This window comes from Meleagris gallopavo, chromosome 1 (assembly GCF_905368555.1).
Source record: "Meleagris gallopavo chromosome 1, MGAL_WU_HG_1.1, whole genome shotgun sequence".
NCBI lineage: Eukaryota > Metazoa > Chordata > Aves > Galliformes > Phasianidae > Meleagris > Meleagris gallopavo.
The window spans coordinates 108,398,973-108,422,387 of NC_139404.1; the positions used below are offsets into that span (position 1 = coordinate 108,398,973).

The following is a 23,415-nucleotide window of genomic DNA, read 5'->3' on the forward strand; positions in this document are numbered from 1 at the left end:
CCTTTTACCAAGAGTAACGGAGCTTCAAGAAGCAGGGTGACTGGAAGCAGAGGAAAAAACACATGAAAAGGAACACATTTTATTTTTTATGAATATGCAATTTAACACTAAAAAGTGTGTGGGGTGTGAATAAACTGCCTCAGTGTCCAGACAGAACTGCACCCCACTGATAACCCCACTCAATTTCACTGAGTAATTCTATAGTCGTTTGTGCATATCTCTACATTAAGAGCATTTTGGTTTCTCTTTCTGATAATCTCCACAGCGGATGCTGCTTGGGGCAGCTCAGAGCAGTGCAGGTCACTAAGCTGATCCAGGGTAGTATTGCACCAGCTGCAGAGAGACTGTTTGGGACTGAAGGAGGAAAAGATGGAGGGGGGGGGGGGGAAGAGGCTGTCAGATGTTTGTTTCTGTTTTTGTCTTGGAATGAAAAAGCTGCGTGCATGAAACATGAATGTAGGTGAAAGCAAAAAGAGGTTTGTAGGAAAAAAAAAAAAGTCCTGGTTTTATTTTCCTAACACTTACAGGTGTCATGTTTATCCTCAAATGTTGAGCTTTAGCCTATGACTTTACATATATGTGGTATGATGCTGTGCCTTATTGTTGATGTTGTTAATAGTAGTGCTCAGCTGCAGAAAATGTAAGCTTTTACCTTGTGTGTTTATACATTGAGAACTTCCTGCTGCATGTGTTTTTCTGGACATGGTTTTAAGAGCAAAGACAGGTGTAAGCTGGGATCTGCTGAGAGAACTGATCTCTCTTACTGCCTAGCAAAGGCAACAGAAGCACGCTCTGCTGCAAGTAAGCTGACTTCCTCACTGTGTTCATTGATAGAGCTATAACCAAGACAAAATAACTTGCTCTAAAGATTCTGTGGCTAATAAATTGATCAGTGCTTTTAGATTTGCCCTATACAATTTACCTGCTTAGCTACGCCTGACTATAATGTTCAGGTCTTTGTGCCATTATGCAGAGAATCCATTTTGATATGGTTGTGTGACTTCACCCCAGAGCTATTGCTGGAGGCTGTCATGAGAGACACTTCACATCGGTAGTCTTGTGCTTCCTGTGCTTTTGTACAATGATACCTCATATCCTGGTGTCTCCTTTCTTTTTTGCATACATCGCCATGCCTGCACACATCCGATTTCCCCTCCAGAGCTGAAGTCCAGGTAGAGTTTCACTGTTTTACCTTGTCACGTAGCTTGGAGCAGTGGAGTAAATAAACAACAGCTATATCAATCGAGGCAGCGCGTGGAGGAATATAGTGGCTTTAAAAGAGCATCTGTTTATACATTACATTTGGAGATGAGGTTCACTGGCTGTAAGGATTCTTGTCATCTGCAAGAATTAAGCAGTGTGAGAGTGCCTGCGGGACGTGTTGAGCATTTTTCTGCCATACTGCCATGAGGCATTGTGTATCACCTGGTGGTAAATGTGCCACAGGGTGAGTTCTCTGGTGCTAAGAACTGCTCACCCTGGAAAAAGTATTCTGAAACAGAGAAGAAAGCTTTGGGTATTTTTCTTTATCTTCAGCCCCATTTTCCTGCAGAGTTGGTTTCTCTTATTCAGTTTATTTCCCACATGTGTTCAATGAGAAGAAATAAAATGATTATGTATATCATGCTTTCTCTTTTTAGGCTGTTCTTCCTCATTCTTGTCCATTATGGTTTTAAACTGAGACAGGGGAGGTGAAGTTTTTCACACAGAGGGTGGTGACACACTGGAACAGGTTGCCCAAGGAGGCTGTGGATGCCTCATCCATGGAGGCATTCAGGGCCAAGCTGGATGTGGCTCTGGGCAGCCTGGTCTGGTGGTTGATGATCCTGCACATAGCAGGGGGGTTGAAGCTATATGATCCTTGTGGTCCTTTTCAATCCAGGCTATTCTATGATTATCAACATGCTTTCTTTGTTTCCCTCTACCTCTTTATTTTCTTTCTCTGCCCCACCTCTTTCACCCACCTCTCCACATCTTTGGGTCTTGAGTAAGTGCCCAAAGCTACAGGAGACCATAAGAATTGTCTCCAGGCTAATCCTGCATTTCATAAATTTGTACTTGAACTGCAGCTTGTTTCCAAGAGAAGCGTCCAGATCCAGTTTAGAAATGATTAGAAATGGAAACTAACCTAGCCTTTGTGGGTTGACCTGGGATTTGGTCATCTTTGCTGATGTATCTGACATTTGACCAGAATTTTTGGTTTCATCCAGAAGCCAGTGGATCTTTTTTTTTTTTTTTTTTTTCTTCCCTCTTTTTGAAACGGCTGTTCCTGTTAGTTTTCAGCTAAAGGTTCTATGATGGCTGATGTTGTGTGCATAGCTCCTCCAGAGCACACTCTTCAATCTGAAAGCATTATCCCTGAACTCCTGAAGGCAGAACTGGGCATGGCAATGCAGATGCATGACTGTCCCCTCTCCTGTTTATATCAGTCTCTCTTTACAGCCAGACCATTTCATTTTCCCATTCCTCCTCGTGCTTCCTGACCATCATCTTGCATCTTCTTCATCTTTTGTTTGCTCTCATATCTTCTTCCACCTCTCTTCTGGATTTTCCTTTTACTGCTCTTCTTCTCTTTGCTTGATGACTGTCCTAACTTCTGCTGATGTGGATATTTTCCTCTTCCGTTGCCCCAGGACTTAATTTTTATATTCTTTTTGGGTGGAGAGATGGACCAGTTTGAAAACCATTGAGCTTAGAGACTATTAATATGGTTCTCCATTTAAGGCTAGCTTTGGAGCAAGTACTGATCCCAAGTCATGAAGCTCACTTGCCTAGGGAATTAAATACGTACATAGAGTTCTTCCCTTGTTTTCAGTGCCTTGATACTTAGAATAAAAGAGTTGCCTTTTTGCTCTTCCAGATGCCTGTCAAAACAAGGCATTTTTCAGGGAAAGTGATCCTTTTGGTCACCTGGAAGGAAGATAGTGGAAAAAATCAGCACTGTTGATTCACCGCACTTGGTATTAATAAAAACCTTGATAGAAGTCTGAATTCATTCGATTCATTCAGACTACAACTGTATAGCTCCACTTGTTTTAAGCCTTAGAATTTACAGGGCTTGAAATAAGTTTTTGGAAGCCACTGATCTTTCAATGTACAAAGGCAGTGCTGAAAGATGTGTGAGGAGATGGAGTACTTTTCTGCCCTTCGCCTTGACAGTTTGCCTGAGTGCGTTCTGGGGAAAACTGTTTCTTGTCTTTGAGAGGTCATTCACATATTCAAATGACAGCAGACAGAAACAGAAAGCTCTTTCAGAGCAGGTGTCCAGAATCTCAATAAAAGATATCTGCTTGCATGTTATTATACCTTTCATCACAGAAATCTAGCAAGCCAGTCTCTGGTTGCTAGTAAGAGAGAGAAGTTACAGTGAACAATAAATAAGGGGCCCGCTGGGAGTGGCTGAGGCATCGTCTTTCATGCAGACTGGAAGCTCTCTTCTGCTGTGTGGGGGAAAAAAGGAAGAAATAACTAAAACTGTAGTATGCCCTGATGGGACACGTGAAGCATTAGGAAAAATTAAAAGGTTAAGCTATGTGCAGTTCCTGCTGAGGTTAGATCTTCTTCTCTCAGCTGACAGAACCGAGGTCAGGTGTTTTCTTCCTTTATTTTTCAAAGGGAGGAGAGGATCTGTCAGCGTGGCATAGAATAAAAGCCTGGGTTTTGTTTTGTGGAAAAAAAAAAAGTGTAAAAGTATTTGGAATAAACTGCATTATGGGAAAAGTTCCTGGAGAATGTTTATATTCATGACTGTGATTTTTCTATATGTAATTCTTTGCCTTTGATACAGGAAGAATACATCAGTCCTGAAGGTAGGATGTTACTGCCATTGAAATTTGCAGGTGAGAAGACAAGTGGTAAACTAGTGTTTGGTTGAACAAAAGCGTGAAATGTAGCTTTGCTCCGTGTACTTCTCTGTCACATTAAAGTGGCTGCACAATACAGCTCATCATGCATGGAGCTGGCTTGTACTTTTTATTATGAGTCTAATTTAACTGAGGATACTGTTAAAATCTTTATGACCGATAAATCCAGTTGGTGAGCAGTACTTGTTTATCAGCCATCCTCTTGCAGGCTGGAAGCATTGCCTTGTGGGATGAATAAAGAATTCAACTTGTGCAGGGCAGATTTTCATGTGGAGTACGGATAGCATATTTGTTTTAGATAAGGGCTAGTTCCACATAAATTCTTCTGTGTAGGCACTTATTTGCATGCTCTTTTTTTTTTTTTTTTTAGGTTGAAATAATCCAGAGCATGTCCACCTGATAGCTTTAACCTTACCTCTCTTTGAATCAACACTCTTGCATGACAGCTTGTTTTTGCACGATTAGCAAGCTCTTCAGTGCTGTCTCTGTGCTCTGGGATTCACTTTCTAGGAAGCTTTTGCAAGGACTGCAGAATATTGCACGTGAGCCCAAATATTGGTTCCTGCAATTCTTCTACCCTTCACATTTTTCATTTTGACATTGCTGTCAGGCAATAAAGTGGATCCTTTGCTTGGTGTCGTGATCCTGAGGGTTGTGAAGATATTTAAGCTGCAGCATGCATAGGTGTGAACAAGCAGCCTGGCTTCTCAGCTCACCTGTGTGAAGGAAGAAATGTAACTGCTGCTTTTGTATACCCTTATCTGCACCTCTCCTGGAGATGTATTTGGATATGGAAATGAGTGTGGCCTGATAGGAGGAGATAACCATGAAGGGCAAGGCCGGCTGCTGGTGTGAGCACAGCCCCTGTGCTGAAGGTCATCTTGGCAGCACTGGTGCTGGTCCAGGGAAGCTCTATGTGGGAATATATGGATGCAATATTTCCTCTCTTGCTCCACAGCCATCACTGCCCAGGAAATTGCTGTTTCTCGTTGCTCCTGGTCCACATCTTCCCAGTACTGTGCCTGCTTTTGGTGTGAAGAACCATATGGTGGTATGCTGAAAGGCAGTGTGATCCCAGAGTCTTGGGGTCACTGATGAAGGCATCAGTTTCGAGCTACTCTCTCCCAGCCAAGCCTCTTAGTCTGTTAAGTGGAGAATTAGCAACTTAAACTTTTTGGAAAGCTTCTGACTAGAAGAGGCTGGTGATGTCAGGATCCCTAAACTCATTCTATCAGTTTTGTCAATGAGAAAATAACTTGTTTTGTAGAAGGACTTTTTTTCCTATAGTTACTCTGGGTAATGGCTTGCTTGTCATTCCCTTAACTTCAAAAGCAGTGTTTAAGGTGAATTAATGGTAGCTTGAAGTCCACAGGGATGTTGTCTCACAGTAAGGCTTGATAGTGAAGTTTTGACTGCTGCTTTTCAGGTATTGGAGCTTTTCTTTGAAAAGGAGACAAAAGGACCTCTACCTCAATTAGCAGAAGAGGTGTGCAACACCTGAAATTACTTCTGCAAGTTGCAGCAAATCTATTGGGCTGTGTATAGTCATACTTGGAGCTTTGCTCTCTTATTTTAGTGTGGCTCAAGGTTTTTATAAAATAACAGTAAAAACTGCAAAGTTATTTTTGCATATAATCCCATTAAAGGTTACAAAGCAAAGCTAACAGTGCTGACTTTGAGGCCAATGGGCCACAAGTTGCTACAAAAAATTGTCCTCAGACCAGTGCAGGTTTCATGAAATAGAGCTATAGATGTGTTATAAGCTCATTGCTTTTTGTTGCACACAACTGATACTATAATCCTTGAGAGAGTTTCATCAATATTGATTTTCCTTGATCTTTGCTGTGTTTTCTGTCTCACTGCTACTTGAATGTACAGTATCAAAAGCCTTGGGCTGTGCTGTTCCAGCATTAGGATTTGGAAAGGAAGCAGCCGTGACTGGATATCCTAAGGAAATGTGTTTGTTTCTTACAGGCTGTGGGATATGCTTCATTGGGGATGATGATTTTGACCAAGAACACTGCACCAAAATGCTCCTGCATCAAATTCAGCAGCTGTTGCTTAATATTTGTCTTCTGCAGCACTGTCCTCTGCCAATTCTCTCTTCTCTCCCTAAGGAGAGTGTACATTGGAGAGCTGATTCATCAGCCCAGTGATTAGCTGTGCTCACATCAGTTCTCTCGCCAGACCTCAGAGTATTGTCCAAACACAAACAGGAGTGTGTGACACAAAGGTTAAGTCTACAGCACTCGTAAAGATTTTCCCTCATCATATCTGAAGGTCTATCTCATATCTCTTCAGAGACGGAGCCGCTTCCATCCTCTCTTACAGGCAGCTTACTAGATCTACCCAGTCCTGAATTTACGCTTTGACTCCCTTTTCATCCTGTCACATAGTTTGGCTATTCCCTGTTGGCTGGGAACTCATAAAAGAAGAGTGAGTGAACTGCCTGATTTCTTTTTCCTTCTGTTCGGCAGCTGTTTCTCTTGTCTTTGGGGTGCCAGCACCAAGTTCAAAGAGCATCTAGTACAAGAACTGGGAAAGCACAGAAATACAACAAATAATTACCGTAAAGTAGCATTGCCTCAAGTAATAGTGGCAACATTGCTTGACAGGGTACATGCCAAAACAGACTTGTACCCTTGCATTAAACTCTATAACTTCGGAACCAGTACAAAGACCACCAGTGAACCAAAAGGCTGCTACAGAAGTTTGCCCTTCAGCCCGTGGGTTCAGATCCCAAGAGGCTGATTTATACTAGTTCAGTGTTTGATAACATTGGGGCTTTTGAATGTCGTGTTTAGAGGAAGAATGGGAAAATATACCCTTGTGAAATGTTCAGATTTGGGATATTGCTCAAACTGGAAGTCAAAGGACTAGTCATTTGCTTTTTTTGTCCTTATCAGTTGCTTAAATATACATGCTAGCCTCTGTCTTTTCTAGCAGTTCCAGTGGTTGTAACAATAAAAACAAATATATGTATTGTAGGAAAGGGAGGGCTAAAAAGGCACCTTTCTATCAGGCATCTGAAACAAAAGTTTATTAAGACAAACAAGTACTGCAGTATAGCACATAGTACTCATAATGCTTTTAAGGAGAAAATAAGTTTCTTCCCAGCAGTGTGGTGTTGGACTTTGGCTTGGAGTTCGGAGCTGCTCTCTGTGGATTCTTGTACATGGAAGAGGGAAGCACTTTACTAGAAGTCATGGCTGGCTGTGCTTGTCCTGACCAAATGTGCAGTTCAGCAGGAGCAGGTCATTGCATCAGGTTTCAGTATTATGTTTGTCTGCCTTCTGTTCTTTAAATTCAAGTTATCTTTCTCTCCAGTCATGCTGCCCTCTCTGTGCATGCACTGCAGAGGTGTCTGAAGGAAAACTGTCTCACTAACCTCTGCTCTTTGGACTGTTCCTCCAGAAAATATCTGATGGTTCTTCCCTGTTTCACAGGAAGGATGCCAACATATCATTGCCCTGTCACTAATTAGTGTCTGTGCAGGCCTCTTGTGGGAACAAAATTAATTTATCTTCCTGCTTACTTGAGTGACCCATTTAACCTGCTGCCTGAATCTCCTCCTGAGTCTTGAGATTGGTATTTTTCACTATCACCTGCTCCAGAAGCACATCCAAATGACCAAAATCTTTCCCTCTCGGACGTCTTATTCAAGGAACAAATCAGAAGTAACAGCTTTGAGTTTTGCTGCTGCTTTGTCTCTGATCCTAGTGGACAAACTTGGGCACGGAGTTTTTGTGTATGAAGATTCAAGACCTGCCATCAGACCATAACACATCTCTGCTGTCACCAGATGAAATTTTTAGCAGCCCAGACCTTGCACAAGAAAGTGACTGTCATCTGTAAAATAGCAGTACCTTCAGTTCCTACTACCAGTGATGAGCTGATGTTAGGTGGGTGAGTCGGGTATGAGTGCAGGTTTCCAAAGCAGTTGTCCAAGCCTTTTACGTTAACGCATTGCATGGTGCATCAGGCATTAGATCAGGCTGCCAGGGCCCTGTCCAATCTGGCCTTGAACACCTTCAGGGATGGGGCATCCACAGCTTCTCTGGGCAGCCTGTGCCAGGGCCTCACTGCCCTCTCTTCAAAAAACTGCCCCTAGACATCTAATCTAAATCTGTCCTTTAGTTTAAAACCATTACACCTTGTTCTATCACTATCTAGCTGTTTAAAAAGTTTGTTTCTTTCCTATTTATAATCTTCCTTTAAATATCAGAAGGCTTATTAAAATATGAAAAAGGGACCAGAATGAGGGGAAGAGTCTTACCATGCTTGACCACTCCAAGAGTTGCTCCTTGCCTCGTGTTCCAAATAAATGGAAAAAGCCCAAATTATGATCCAGTAACTATAGTTGTGATTGAAACTATTGCTGTGTGTAGTGCTTTTACCATATTATCGCTATGTACCTTACTATGCTAGGAAAGTAAGGGGGTTATGTCAGGTTCTTTGTGGGGAAGCCCCAGAAGTGCTGTATTAGCAGAACACTGTGTGCAGATGTTCTTGGTCACAGGACTTTTGTATGGGGCAAGGACTGGAGGATTTAGCAGTTTAGCAGCTTGCTATGCTATGAGCAATCGCAATCTTTTGCCCTTGTGGAACTGCTTTTAAAAGCATGACAGCCTTTCTAGTCAGGCTAATGATGCTTGTTTGGCTCTCAGCAGACCCAAGCAGTGTAAGTCTGCTTCAACTGGTGTGTATGCATCCATCTTTCCTAGCAGTAGTCATAGAAAGGTAATGCACTGGGTTGGAATCAGAGGTAATAGCGCTGGAGGTTGTTGGTGCTGGCCATGGAGCAGAAAGGGCAAAGGGAAATGTCTATTCTGTGCATGTTCCCCCACAGGAGTTACCTGCAGAGTCTGGGAATGGGAAGCATAGAGTTATGCCAAAGACTGTGCTGTTTTTTTCAGAATCTCCTGTTTGATGACTCTGGCTCCAGTGTGTGTACATCCCATTGTTGGGAGCAGGGTTGATGATGTACTCAATTATGTTTAAGTTATCTGTCTGCCATGTTAACCCCTGCCTTTAAGAAAGCAGTCTTCATCTCTGTGACATTGATTGCCAGTCCTCTTGCACTCACAAGTCAGCAGCCCTGCTCCTTGCTTAGTTAGCCCCCTCTTGGGGACCTTGGTTTGGAGTGATGTTCAGAGTAAATCTTCTGATTTAGTTTCATCCAAAAGAAGTCTGGTATGTGCATAGATCAGGCTGCCTGGGCCCCATCCAACATGGCTTTGAATACCTCTAGGGATGGGGCATCCACAGCTTTTTTGGGCAACCTGTGCCAGCACCTCACCATTCTCTCTGCGAAAAAACTTCCTATGCTGGAGATCTTGTTGCAGTCTTCATTCCTCTGAAAGAAGCTATTTTTGTAGCTCATGTGTTGGATATGATTCTTTGGATTGCATCACTGCTGTCCTGGTAGTGACTCCTTCTGTAATTTGGATATGTCCTTGCGAGTCAGTATTCAGAGCTCTGGTTAACGAATCAGCTCATACGTTTAGGATGGCTTCAGGGGTCTGCTCAGAGAAGCATGCTGGAGAACTCTAGTACTGAGAAGGGTACGTGAGTGACTGTAATTACAAATGGGTTATACCTAGATGCCTGTTGACCTTTCAGTGCTCAGGTTATCTGTGATCAGTTTGATACCAGAACGCTAACAAAATCTGCAAAACAGTTTAATTTGTATAACAAATAATATAGCAGAAGGGAACACTGACAGAGGTAAAAATAAATAAATAAACCACCATCAACATAAAATCCTTCTCATTTGGAATGCATTTTACTGGACAAACTTTTCTTGCCATGCTTATTCATGACTTCAGTCCATTTTGAAAGGAAGGATTATGCAGTTCACAAAAGGTAGACAAATTATCTGAGAAAGAATTGTCATGTGAGCTTAAGTGGTTCTAATCCCAGAAATAAGGATAAATTTATTATGCTATTCCTTCTCCCTCAGATGTACTTCTCTTATGCAAACTCTTTGCTTTAGCTGTAGTATATGTTTTCTGTTTTGTTATGTTTTGAAATAACCATAGAAGGTATACAGCATTTGATTTCTCTTTCTACAAATTTTGATGTTTCTGTTCCTTTGCTTTGGGATACTTTATAATGATAAATTGTTATTTAGTAGTAAAAGAGGAGCTAGCAACAGTGAGAGAATTCCTTTTTTTTTTTTTTTTTTTTTAAATGATGATTTTGTATGTTTAAAAAGAGAGGAATTTTGAATTTCCTCATTTTTCATTTTCTTAAGAAGACTCAAATAAAAACACTGCTGGATGGGAAACGTTTCATTTAAAAGCTGGGTAGGACCATCAGGTGAATTTGCTCAGATGAAAGCCTTCAGAGCAGTTTGTTTTAAAATTCTATAAATGTAACCTGAAATCTTGCTGGCTTCTACAGTGCGATAGTGATGCAGTGCAATGCCTTCAAAGGTAAATATACAAGGGTCAGTCTGAGGTTGATATAAGTGAGGTGCATATACTTCTCACTTGGAGAGGCCTATAATGTTTTGAAGATCCTTACTTTGTGGCAAGTTGCAAGACTCAAGTGATTTGTACCACGTGCAATCAGTAATAACCTGTCACTGGCCAAACTTATTCATGTGTGTGTGCCCTGAGCTATTGGCAGTTTAGTTTCATGCTGTGGAGACCCTTGCTGTGCATTGCTTATTCTAGGATGAGAGAGCTAGCTATATGTAGGTAACGCCTGCTGGAAAAACACTTGAAGAGTACGGCTTAGTGATGAGATACACCTGATTTGCAGGTAGGGGATATCTGGAAGGAAGATTGAGTCCTCTGAGTTCAGAGAAGAGAGAAATTTCAGGTTTACAGAGAGAGGTAGTTACTCAATTAGTTTCTTTCCTCCACTACTCCAAGTTTTCCTGTTACAATATGTTAAAAGATCTGCCATAACTCAAATGTCTAACATAACTGTGGGTGGATAACTGGTACGTTTCTAGAGCAGGAAATTGAAATACTGCAAGTTGCAAAATACAATTGATTTATTGAAAAAAATTGATTTTTTTGACAACATATGATCCAGTCTTCATTTATTTTCTTTCTTTTTAAATGAAAATGTGCTACAATTGGATGTAGCTTCCGTAACACAGTCTGCTTTTCCTATTGGAAGCATTATCTTCCCACATGAATAAACCATGTCTTTGATGATCAGGGGCATCAGAATATTGGAGTAAAAGCATTGAAGGTGATGGGACAGGAGTCTTTGAGTCAAGAAGGTGACAGCTATAAGGAAACAGAATAAGGAAGAGAGAAGTAATCTTTTATTGCCTAAATATTGCTCAAGATGCTGCTGTTGCTGCTAATTTGAGATTGAGGTGGTGGTTTGGCTTTGCTTTTAACAGTTAACTCAGAAAGTTTCTTGAGGTTATGTTGCACGGGGCCCGGGGATTTAGGCCTTAACAAATACTTCAGGCTCCCGTTTTTAAAACATGAGTCTAAGGTGTTACATCTAAATAGAGTGGCAAAAAGATTGTGCTTAGGGATGTTGTGTACGCTCCTAACCCTGAGATTAATGGGTACTGTGACAAGCATGTTGCAGTGTTCATCAAGCTCAGGTTCATAAAGCAGCTTTGCCAGTAGGCTCTATTTTCTGGTAATGCTTCATCAGAAATCATGCTTTTTTTTTTTTTTTTTTGAGAGAGAGAGACATAAAGGAATAAATATAGAGCAACTCAACTCAGGTGCTAAAAATATCCACATGCACTGACGTCTACATTTTTTTTTTTCCCCTCTAAAAGAGACCTTTTGGATATTTAGCACGATGCTTTATATCAGAATTGTTTTGGCTGCAGTGATTTTAAGGGAGAAACAAGTCAGCTGACCTTAGAAAATAGCTTATCTTGGTTTGATTTGAGAATGCAGTGTGGGAATAGAGCAGATGCTGAACAAGAGACTTGAGGTGGGTAATGGCATGAGAAGTTGGTTTAATTGCTGCAGCTACAGAAGATGGGCCTTTGCAGTCTCAGAGATTAGAAGACTGCACAGCTCTTGTGTTTCTGGAAAAAATGACAATAAATGCCTCCTTCAAACTCTGAGGTCTATAAAAGGACTCACTGCACAGAGGGCCCCTTGATAGGAAGGTTGCTTGCACTGAATGGCTTCAGTTACAGTTTGGAATAGAGTAATTCTGGCCTCTTTTTTAGTGTGAGATGAACAATCATCCAAAAGATCTCTAATCTTAGAAACTGAAATATTCAGAGCAAGAGAGTGACACACTTGAGATGGATTTTGAAGTAATTCTTAATTTGCAGATGATCTCCCATATACAGAATTCCTTGCACATAGCTAGCCATTACATTCTGAATAGCCTTTTGAGATCTGTGTTGTGAGAACAAGCTGGTGTATCAGTTATTACATTAGTTTTAATCTCAGATTAGTTTGAGATTAGAGTATCACTTCAGGGGCCTACCAGGCAAGACATGTTCTTTTATTTACAAAAAGTGCATACCTTGCAGTATCAGGAAATGCAAGTGCGTGTTGCTCTCAATCTGCTGCTGCCAAGAAGGGCTGTGCTCTGGGTGATGCACAGGGAGGAGGGCATTGGGCCTTTCTGGCAGCTTGCAGGTGTACAGCAGCTGCTGGCTTACAGCAGGTGGAGCTGGGGGGGGCCCAGGAGGTGTTATCCTCCTTGCTCTGCTCTCCTTTCTGACAGATGTAAGCCCTGCCTGCCTGTAAGTGCTTCTCACAATTGCTCCCCACCCACATCCTTATTCATGGTGTGACTGTATGCTACCATCTTTCCTGTATGAAAATGCCTTTTATTTATTTATTTATTTATTTATTTAAAAAAATGTCTCTCTGGGTGCACTTCAATTCTCTTTAAAGCCAGCTTGCCACAGCCGTGGAGAGCAGAACACACCTTAACAGCCTGCTGAGCCTTTCAAGGTTGTGGCTGCATCCTGGCCATCAGTATCCCTTCTCCACAATGGGGCTGTCTCCTCATCACTGTTGCTGCAGCTGCTTCTCCTCTCCAACTGAGCAGCAGGTCAAATGTAGATCTGTGTAGGTGTAAAAATAGCTGGCATCTGCTTCAGTCACTCTCTTGGCTGGGTTGAGCCGGGGCTCTACTGCCTCTGCTGCCAGATTTTGGGCTGGCAAGAGCAGAGAGGGCTCTGGGCAGGCTTCCTCCACCTGCTGAGGGTGGGGCAGCCCTGGCCTCTGAGAGGGCTCTGGAGTACAGGTGTATTTAACTTCACTTGTTCGCACTATTGAATGAGATATGATGGCATTGCGGTGAGTTCCATCGCTGCCTGTTCAGACCTTATCTGTGGAAGTTCAGAAGTTTAAAGCTTTCTTTAAAAGCCTTTTGGGCAGAGAGTAAATTTCTAATTAGGCCTGCAAGTGCTTTATAATAGATTTTATTTCTAAAACGCTGTTTGTGTTCAATAAAGTTCTTAACTAGATTGCTGTTCTACATCCTTTTAATTTCACTTGTGTTTCAAGCATGAATAGTGAATAAACAGCAGTACAGGTAGTTTGGCCTACTCAGGAGGAGTGGAACAACAGCTAAGGATGATCTACCAACTGCCACTCAGGATTGTGCCCAGGGCTGGGATGTGCCTGTCTCCAGCCAGCAGGTTGCTGGTGTGGTTACATGGGTGCTTTCCAAATACTTTGAAGCTTGAAGGGTCTGCAGAGTGTGGAGACAGAAGGTCACGTGGGAAACAGTAAAGCGGATGAGGAATGGTATTTGGGAGTATTTATAGCCAAGCCAGCTTGACTCATGACCCTAGTGGCAGTCCCTTGTAAAAAAAGGGACTTAGCCTGGAGAGGGAAGAGGCATCTGTAAGGGTGAGCTCAGGGAGATGTTTTGTGCCTCCTAAGGGGTCTGATAGGCTACATGGTTGGTCTCTGAATTATTTAGCCTGGCTGTGATTCATTTTCCTGCTTCATAGATGGGGAAAATAGACTTCCCTGCACTGCAGAGGGATAGCAGGACTCTGTGTGTTGCAGTGGGGAGAGAGACCTTTGGGAACATGCAGCTGTTGGGTGGACCAGCTGGCATCCCATGCGGCTGGGTCCCCAGAGCCCACTTATCCATCCCTTGCAAAGAGGGCAGCTTCTAGCTTCCCAGTGGAAGGCATCCCTGTATGGACATGGGTCCGTCCCCTTTGCTAGCCTTGTTGAAGTGGTTACTGGCACAGAGGGTGGCTGTCTGGCAGGTGGGACAGTCAGCAGAGCCCAGTCAGGGTGGCCAGCTGGGCCAGAGTGTGTTGCACATGCCAAGCTGGCTGGGAGCTTTAATCCCGATGAGACTATTGCTTCACATACTCACTTTCTTTTTAGAACTGCTAGAAACTGGAGTATATATAAAGATATTTCTGCCAAATGCTAACTGCAAGTCTCAAATCCCAGCAGATGACTCCTTCATATTAACTTTATCAATGAATTCATAGGAAACAGTTAATTTGGAGTACCTGGAAAGTCTGCTTGTGGAAGATCAGAGCAGAAAAATTAGCGATCAATTTCTTCTCATTAGTGACTAATTATGAAGAATTGTGTTCTCGGATTTTTTTTTTTTTTCCTCCAGTCTGAAGGCCACTAAAAGATCTAGGAGCTAAAATCTGTCTACAAACCCACTGCACACTGAAGAAAATGTTGGAGTAATGGGAGAAAAGCTTGCGCAACCTCACCAGTGTGCTGACGGCTTCACCCTTAAGGCAGTACTAGGACCCTTGGTCCCAAAGTTTGAGGCAGTGCGCAGAATGAATGCAGAAGTGCAGCATAATGCAAGGTGCCATTGGAAAGGTCAATCAGAGGAATACTTTTTTATTTTTTTTTTAATGGACTTGAAGGATGAAAAGAACGGGAAATTAGGAAATAAAAGATTATTCCTTACCCTACAGGTCAGTTGCTACAGTATTTAGGTCCTGAATACAACATTTAACTGTCTGTGTTTCTGTGAAGGCAGCTCTTTATGTAGCTCTGTATTAAGCAGAACTGTGTTACCACAAATATTTTTCATTATAGGAATACTCTAAGCAAAAAAAAAATTCCAGTGTTTAAAAGGAAAATAAAAATCACTGGAGTTACTCTGAACATGACAGACTTGTATACTGCTGTGCAAAAAGCATACGCCTGCAATTAAATATCCATTTGCTTTACAAAATGTAATTTAGGTCTTCTTTTACGGTCTATTGCTTTCCAAGAGCCAGTTTGGGTAATTCTTTTATAAAGCATGGGTGAGGTTGTATCCACATTTAGAATGTATTCACAATGTATTTTTCATTAATAAACCCAACCAAAAGCCTTGTATACCAAGCACTCCCAAACACAGGGAAATTCAGACAGCTTGCCTGAGCCTACTCAAATTTCTCTCATATATTCTCTCTTTTGTGCTATCTTTCATCTTGACTTCAATCAGTATTTATTCACTGCAAAACCTCGGACATGATTGATCTCTAAGAAACTGCGGATAAATTCTTAGATTTCTTGGGAATAAGCTTTTCTTGACTATAACTGGGCTAATATATTTTTCAGGATTGTGCATGCTTACCTTAATTCAGTGATGTTCTGTCATAGTTGTTTAGGACAGCTGCGGCTTTTCCAGCTTGCCTAATACTGTATGGCCATGATTTCCTTTTACATATATCATATATAATCATAGACTCATAGAATGGCCTGGGTTGAAAAAGACCACAAAGATCATCTAGTTTCAACCCCCCCTGCTATGTGCAGGGTTGCCAACCAGCAGACCAGGCTGCCCAGAGCCACATCCAGCCTGGGATGGAAGCTAGGAGTGAAACAAGTTTTTCAGCTAAGCTCTGCAGTATCACACAGACATCTGATTTAACTTGCTGAGGATTTGCCCTGTTTCTGTTGCTAGGATGTCACAGGTATCAGAAGTCTTATAGCCTCTTTAATCGAGAATAATTCAGCCTCTTCAGCTTAGACCAGAATTGTATAGCAAATCTCGCTGCTTTGATGTCATCCATCACTTGCTCCTCCAGAAATTATCATCTATTGGTGCTGCAGGAGGGACCTTGTGCATATCCTTCAATCCCAGCAGCTCACAGGGAACTCCAACAGAATTTTCCAGCTACTCTAAAAATAACCAATCACCCACACATAAAAAAAAGGCATTGCAAGAATGCACATTTATCGGAGGTTTTAAAGTATGTCACTGAGTTGTCAACTGGGATAACTAAGATTCAGATGTGTATTCCCATTCTGAAACAGTAATCCCCAGCAGAAGGATAGAACATACAAGAGATACAAGTCATGTATTAGCTGCCACATCTGGATCTGCTGGAGGATGGTTAGCCATCAGACTCTGTCTCCACAGGAAGCTAAGACAACATTAGACACAATTAGGTTAGATATTAGGAGGAAGTTTTTCACACAGAAGGTGGTGACATACTGGAACAGGTTGCCCAAGGAGGTTGTGGATGCCCCATCCCTGGAGGCATTCAAGGCCAGGCTGGATGTGGCTCTGGGCAGCCTGGTCTGGTGGTTGGCAACCCTGCACATAGTAGGGGAGTTGAAACTAGGTGATCATTATGGTTCTTTTCAACCTAGGCTATTCTATAATTCTATGAACTGCTGCCCAATCTTGCTCAAGATGAACATAGAAGCTGAATGAGCTAGAAGGACACAGATAAACGTATCTCTTTCATTCTTGCTTATCTCTTCCCCCTCTTACAAAGAAGCTCAAAGCTGTAGGGTTTGGTTGCAGGTTGCACTGATGTCAACAGTTTACAGGCTGGTTCAGCCTGGGTCTGTGACTAGTGGAAGAGGGGAAAGGGTAGGGAGGTAGTCCCTAAAAGCAAAACAGTGGCAACAATCTGAGGAGAAACAAACTGATTTACTAAATAAGATATCAATGCAAGATAACACACTGTAATACAACATAATACAATGTAATTAGAATTGAAGCTAATAAATCAAGTAAAACAGGTAGGCATCCAAAAACCGAAGACCTTGCTCTAATGCTGAGGTGAAACACCTAGCCAGGATGAGCAGAAGGGAAAAAAGGGAACATCTTGTGGTATATGAAAGTTTTATCTTTCCCTCTGAATGGAAAACAGAAACAGAGTAACACAAAGTCCTCTGGGGTATGTAGTGTGTAGTTCTTCTCTTCTGAGAACCAGTTATCCAGAACTATCCACAATCCACAGACCTGGAGCATTAACTCTTTAACTCTCAGTGCACTAAATGATGTTATGATGTGGAATACTGATAACCAAAAATCTTAAAACCATGACAACTGGAAAATTAAACCCTTTATTTGCTACAGAAGCCTAATTTCCATCCTGAAAAGGAAGAACATTTGTTTATCTAGGTCAGTAGTCTGTCTGACTTACCATGAATACCTTGTAGAAGGATTTACAGTCAACAGGATTGGTATTTTCACTGTAATGTTCTCCTAATTTTGATTTCTCTAATTAGTCTAGCTCCTTTCCTCCTAGCCTTGTTAAGCCACCTGGTAACAGCCTTAGCAAGAAGGTTTACAGTTCAGTTATGCATTGGGAGTGCCAATATTTCTAACAGTGTGTTTTAAACCCTTTGTACCTTTATTGATATCGCCTTATTTTTTTTTTTTAACTGTGATTGAAGACTTCCTTTTCTGAAAGCAGTTTCAGAGCCTATCATTTCTAATTGTTATTAGGGGAACAGTTTGTGTTTAGGGGTATTCTTTCTACGAGATGATGGTCACAATTGTAGGATGGTGGTAGGAAGTAGTTTCCTGAAGCTCTTCAACTGATATCTGAATGGTCATAAAGCGCTGTCCTTGTGAGATGATGCTGCAGACAAAACTGGATGCATTCAACTCTGTGTCCTGTATATCTTGAATGTTGGAGTGCTGAGAATATTTTCAAAGCCTGAGATATCAAACTAGCTTATGGAGACGTGGTTTGGGAGGTTATCATCTTGCATTCAGTGCAAGGCATGATGCAAGAGAAACTGTATAAGCATTTAAGTGCACACACATGTATATTTAATTGAAAGAAGTTCTTTTTGAAATGGGGAAATGTATGTACTCAGATGCAACTTTTTTTTTGTGCTCCATGTACTGTACAAATGCTTCTGATGAGTCTTGGCAGACATCCAAGCAGTAATTTGATATATTTCCAGTTCATGGTTATACTTATTAAATAAATAATAAATTTAAAAGTGGGAGAAGATAAGGATCCTAAATGGAAAGATTCTCTTACTTTTCTCTTACTTGGGGGCTCCAGTATTCATGCATGCACCAGTACAACAGAAAGTGTCAGATCAAACTTACTTTCAAATCCCTCTCTCTTGCATAACACTGCCTTGTTTCAATATTGAACCAGATATTTTTCTCCTACCGGTTGTAGTGTCTCATTATGAGAACTTTGACCTCAGTACTATCAGTTTTAGTAAAATGTCTGCATGAGAGAAGCTGTACGCAGTGAAAAGGCAAAGATCCCTCTGAAATGCCACGAAGGCAGTGCTCAAGAATCACTCCGAAAGCAGAACATTTACTTGTTCCAAGGAGCAGCTTGGCTCGAGCAATGCAGTTTGTTGAACTGTAGCATGCTTTGTTGCTTTGGTTCTGCTGATTGCTGTATTGGGGGATGCTGGGAAGCAGGACTCGAATATTTTTATGCTGAGCTTTTATAATGCACGCTTTATATTACCGTATTTGGCATGTGAAGATTTTAATGTAAATAATTTTGCTAAAATTACTACTTTAAATTAGGAGATATTTGTTTGCCTTTTTGGCTTGCAAGGAAGACGAGTTGAGCTATTTACAGTCTCCCCAGCTTTATTTATGTATTTTTCTTCTGTAAGCCACACGCTGTACCACTTACCCCACTTACCCCATAAAGAACCAGCTGCTTTTGGTGATTGTTTCATAGACCCTTCAATGAATGTTTAGATAGAGTAGCCCCAAAATACTGTGAACTGTAAAGAACAGGTGTTGTATCGTCGTACCCTTCTCACAAATATCACAAAGGACTCCTTAAGCACATGGGTTTGTTGTTCTGAAATCTTCATGAAGAGCTATTCCAGTTTGGTTCCTTCTGAAACTCGCTTCTGACCAACTGATGCCTTTCTGTTCTTGTATCAGCAGCCTTTCTGGGTCAGATAGCTTATTCCCCTTCCTCATCTTTATTGTCTCACAGGGACAAATGCATCCACTCTAAACAATTTTGTTCAGGTCCTGTACATGCAGGTCACCGTGCATACTCTCAGTGTGGAAGCGTTCCGTCAGACTCTCTCGTTTCTAGAGCTTCCTTTTTGAACATAGGTGATCTGTCTTGTGCAATATTCCAAATGGGATTTTAGCAGAGCTTTCTCTGTATTTCCGTGTATTTCTGTCTCTCTTGGAAATGTTTCTCTGGATATACCCCAGGATTGCATAAGCATTTTGCACAGCTGCATCTCCGTGGTGACTTGCAGCCTTTTTGTGCTAAGATCATCTAGTGCATAGAGGCCCTTCTACTCCTGGCACTCACCAGCTTCCAGCATCTGTCTGAGCTTGCTTGTTTTACATGTGGAGTTGTGCAGTGTATATTAGGAACTCTCCATCTTGCTTGTGTGGCTCCAGCCTTTAAGATTGTGGCACCTGTTGCATGACAACTCAATTCACATTTCTGTTGAAATTGCTTTCCAACTTTGTCATCATCTGTTGTCATCTTTTATGTAAGCCATAATTGATGAAAATGAACCAGCAAACTGATATTGTTTTTTATTTAGCGTGTTTGTTAGTGACTCATGGAAAGTCTGCAGCTTTTTCTCTCCACACTGTTCTGTCACCATCTCTCTTGGGCGGGATCCTTACTGATGTCAGCTCCAAGTGACAGGTCTCCAACTTGTTTACTTCATGCAACACCACACAGAAAATTATTACTTAATGTTTTCTGAAACTCCAGATAGCTGAGAATCAATTACAGAATGGTTTTGTTGGAAGAACCCACCCCAACCCCTGCCATGGGCAGGGCTGCCCCCCACCAGCTCAACTGCCCAGGGCCCCATCCAACCTGGCCTTGAGTGCCTCCAGGGATGGGGCACCACAGCTTCTCTGGGCAGCTGTGCCAGTGCCTCAACGCTCTCTGAGGAAAGAATTTCTTCCTAATATCTTACCTAAATTTACTTACCTTTATTTTCAGTAATCTCCCTTCAGTAAAACTTTCATGTCCCGGTGTCTCTGTAGCTTTGTGTTTTAATTTTTATCAGTCTTCATGAAGGCCTTGTGTGTGGTTGATGCCACGTTTATGTGGCCCTTTCTGTGCAGAAAGCCAAATTACTCATAACAGTAGGGATTTTAAAATCTTGAAATAAATCTATAGTTTCCATATTTGGAGAGAATGAGATTTTTCTTGATTTGGATATAGTTGAATCTGAACATTGAGCAGTTGTGTATTGTTGGACAGCTTTCAAGAGAGAACTGTAGAAAGTGATGTAATCCTTTAAAATGCTTGCCTGGTCATCTGTTTCCCTTGCCTCTAACAGAAATGGTGGACGATGGCACCCTTTGCTCCAAAAAACAGCAAATACATTTTGACATAAGATTGACCTTGGGAACTGCACCAGCCCAGCTGGCCTGGCAGTGATGCCATTAAGTGTGTACAAACCTAAATCTGAGGTAGAGCATTACCAGCTTGCTGAATGGCTCACTAACAGTTGTTGGTATGATTCGATGTCAACAATGTGGTTGCACAAAGTTCTCTGAAGTAGGTCAGAGTTAAAGCAGTTTTTGAATGGTGGAGGGTGCAGGGTAAATATTCAGGTTGGGAAATATTTATTCTCAGAAAGAATGGAGTGGCACTGGAACTGTCTGCCCAGGGAGGTGATGGAGTCAACGTCCCTTTAGATGCTCAAGCACTGAGGAACATGGTTAGTGGGCATGGTGGGGATGGACTGGTCATTGAATCTAATGAACATAGAGAAGTCTTTTCCACTTTAATGATTCTATGTTTCTATATTCACTATATGAGCTTATATGTCTGGTTGCCATTTCCGCTTCACTCATACAACTGTCGCAGAACTCTTCAAGTATCCAAACAATGGAGTTCTGGTTACTTCCAGTATCAGATGTCTGCTGGGCATTCTCTTAGATGCATGCATTTTTCTGCAGGCCCTACATCCTGATTAAAATCAGTCCCGATTAAAATATCACCTGATTTTTGGGTGGTCCTATGTGGAGCTGGGAGTTGGACTCAGTGATTGTTATGGGTCCCTTCCAACTCGGGATAGACTACGATTCAATATTTTTAAACTCTGGTAAAACTACTGCTGGGTTTGATAAATATTATGTATTCACTTTTGGGATTGCCTGAATTACAGGATAGATGTTTGAATGGCTTTATTATTATCATTTACCTTTGAGAAAAACAGGTTTGCAATCTGTTAAATCTGATTTTATTGAGGGATATTCTTGTTTTGAAGTTTGAGTTGTAGATTTCTACATAAACATTGCGTATAGTTTGCAGGGCTTGTGAAATCAGATAGCACGCTTTAAACAAGCCACCTCTGGGTAAAGTGCATCTCTAATTACTGAGATTAAATTATGTGGAAAGTGAGCTTGTGTCTGAAGTAAATCTTCAGTTCAGTAAATCTAAAATTAAATAATGATTAACTTAATTGCTTCAAGATCATTAAAAAAAAAAACTCGCTCTTAATAAAATACAGGGATTAAGTGTGTGTTTTGAGAATAGATAATTGCTTCTGCTTCATTTTCAAATAACTTCTATGAAGATGGGGTTTTGTAGGTAGAAGAAATACCCTTTGTTATGCTTATTAGTAAAGCTAGGAAAAGTAGGTTAGTTCTTCAGTATGCAAACCCCTTCTCATTTCTGAATAGGAGCTGCGATTTCACTACTAAATATAAATAGAGCACATTTGCTTTTAATTTCATAGATATATGCCAGCCAGACCTTCTGAAAGTAAAGTTAGTTGATGCATGTGGAGCAGAGTGTAACATTAGTACATGGGAAGAGGGACGGAGTTGTTTTTTGGCTTTGTTTTCTTCTTTTCTTTACCTAAAGAAAAGACAGTTAACGTTTATAGGGAGAGTTTGAGCTAAAGAATGGGTGAGTGGGGTTAGCAGCTCTGTGTTATTTGCATTGTATTTTGCTTTTAAACAAAATATTTTTACCCTCATTCATTGAAGAATATCTTTTTTGCTTATAGGCAAATGAGAAAGCAAATCTCTTGAAATATAAGCAGTGGTACTTTCCTGGAGGGAGGAGATGGGAATTCTCCTGTTGCTCTGAGTGTTGCCAGGTGCCAGAAGTGGTCCACAGTGGTGGTGGTAAGAAAGAAATCATCCCCCACGTTTTTGTATTTGTGTTTTGTCTGTAGCAATTAGATGCTTTTAGAAAAAAAGGGGGGGTGCACATCCTGTTTTTCTCATAGATCTCTATGGATTGCCAGGAGAGGAGTCAAACATCTCCCACTCTTTGAATTTAGTTTAGGGAAACCTGCGCTTCAGCTTGGTGTGTGCTGTGGAGTTGACTCGTGTGCTTTCATGTGTGCTGTACCTGTTGGTATTAATTGCAGCAAAGACTCAACCATAGATAAACCCTTACTGAGGTGACTCCTTAAATGCTAAATTATCTCCTCCCTCCTTGGAACTGTACTTGGAACTGCCTTAGTGTGCTTTGAAGTGATTCTTACAGAGTTCCTAGAAATTCTCTTGACAGCTGATTCTGAAGTCATCTCAGACTGGGCTGCCTTTAAGCCAAATAGCCTTTAAATTTTATCTGGTAACCAGATATGAAAATGTTCAGTTAGAGCAACAGACTTTTTTTTTTTTTTTTTTTTTTTTTTTTTGGTGGTCTCTCCCCCATAGAAGGTGGCAGCTGATGAGATCCCACTGACACAGCAATAGGACTTAGATTTCCAGGACAAAATTTTAAAAATGAAGTGGCAAGTTTCAGCTGTTGACATTTTAATGATGATCTCTGTGGTACTCTGCCCCTTTCATGGGCTATTAGTGGCTTTTTTATATAGGAAAGTAATTTAACTCTGGTGATTTTGCAAACACACAGTGTTGCTTTGGTATTTTATAACCTTTCAAGGTCTATTATAGGACAAGTCATCTCCCACAGAACTTTCATTTCTGTGAGATTCCCTTCAAAGCTCAGTCTCACAAAGCAATGCGTACTGTATCAGCCACAGTCTGTATTCACTCCATGCAAAGGTATACCCCATTTGAAGTTGCTTTTTATCCTGCTATAGAGAGAGCTTAAACATTTATCTCAGATCATATTGGATGGGCAAATTATCACATCTACAACCCCCACGTATTCTTGGACCAAAATTTTGCACAAGCACTCACAATTAGTCATTTTACCTGAATCTGGCTAATGCTGACCATCTGCAGCTTTGGTGGGTGAGGGTTGCAGATGAAACAGCCTTGTTATGCTGGGATGGTGACCAGCTGCTTTCAAAGCTGATTTTGCAGAGTGTTTTTTCTTGAGCTTGTTGCTGTGTGTAAGCAATGCCACAGAAATGCATCATAGCCTGTTTTTATGTGTTTTCTGCCTGTTGGCTTATTTTTCAGTTTTTACAGCTGCGATTTTTGCCTTTCTTTTTTTCTTGTTTGTTTGTTT

The 23,415-nt window shown here is 41.3% G+C and overlaps 1 protein-coding gene across 2 annotated transcripts in view; it reads left to right on the top strand.

The window, feature by feature from the left end:
* AGPAT3 (1-acylglycerol-3-phosphate O-acyltransferase 3) overlaps positions 1-23,415 on the top strand; it is a 96,373-nt gene that overhangs the window by 19,425 nt on the left and 53,533 nt on the right. Inside the window, exon 2 of one of the 2 annotated variants that reach the window (XM_085209314.1) lies at positions 21,992-22,112. The exons of the other annotated variant lie outside the window; for it this stretch is intronic. The gene's annotated coding sequence lies outside the window, so the exon portion shown is untranslated. The remainder of the gene's footprint in view (positions 1-21,991; positions 22,113-23,415) is intronic. 2 annotated transcript variants of the gene reach the window in all.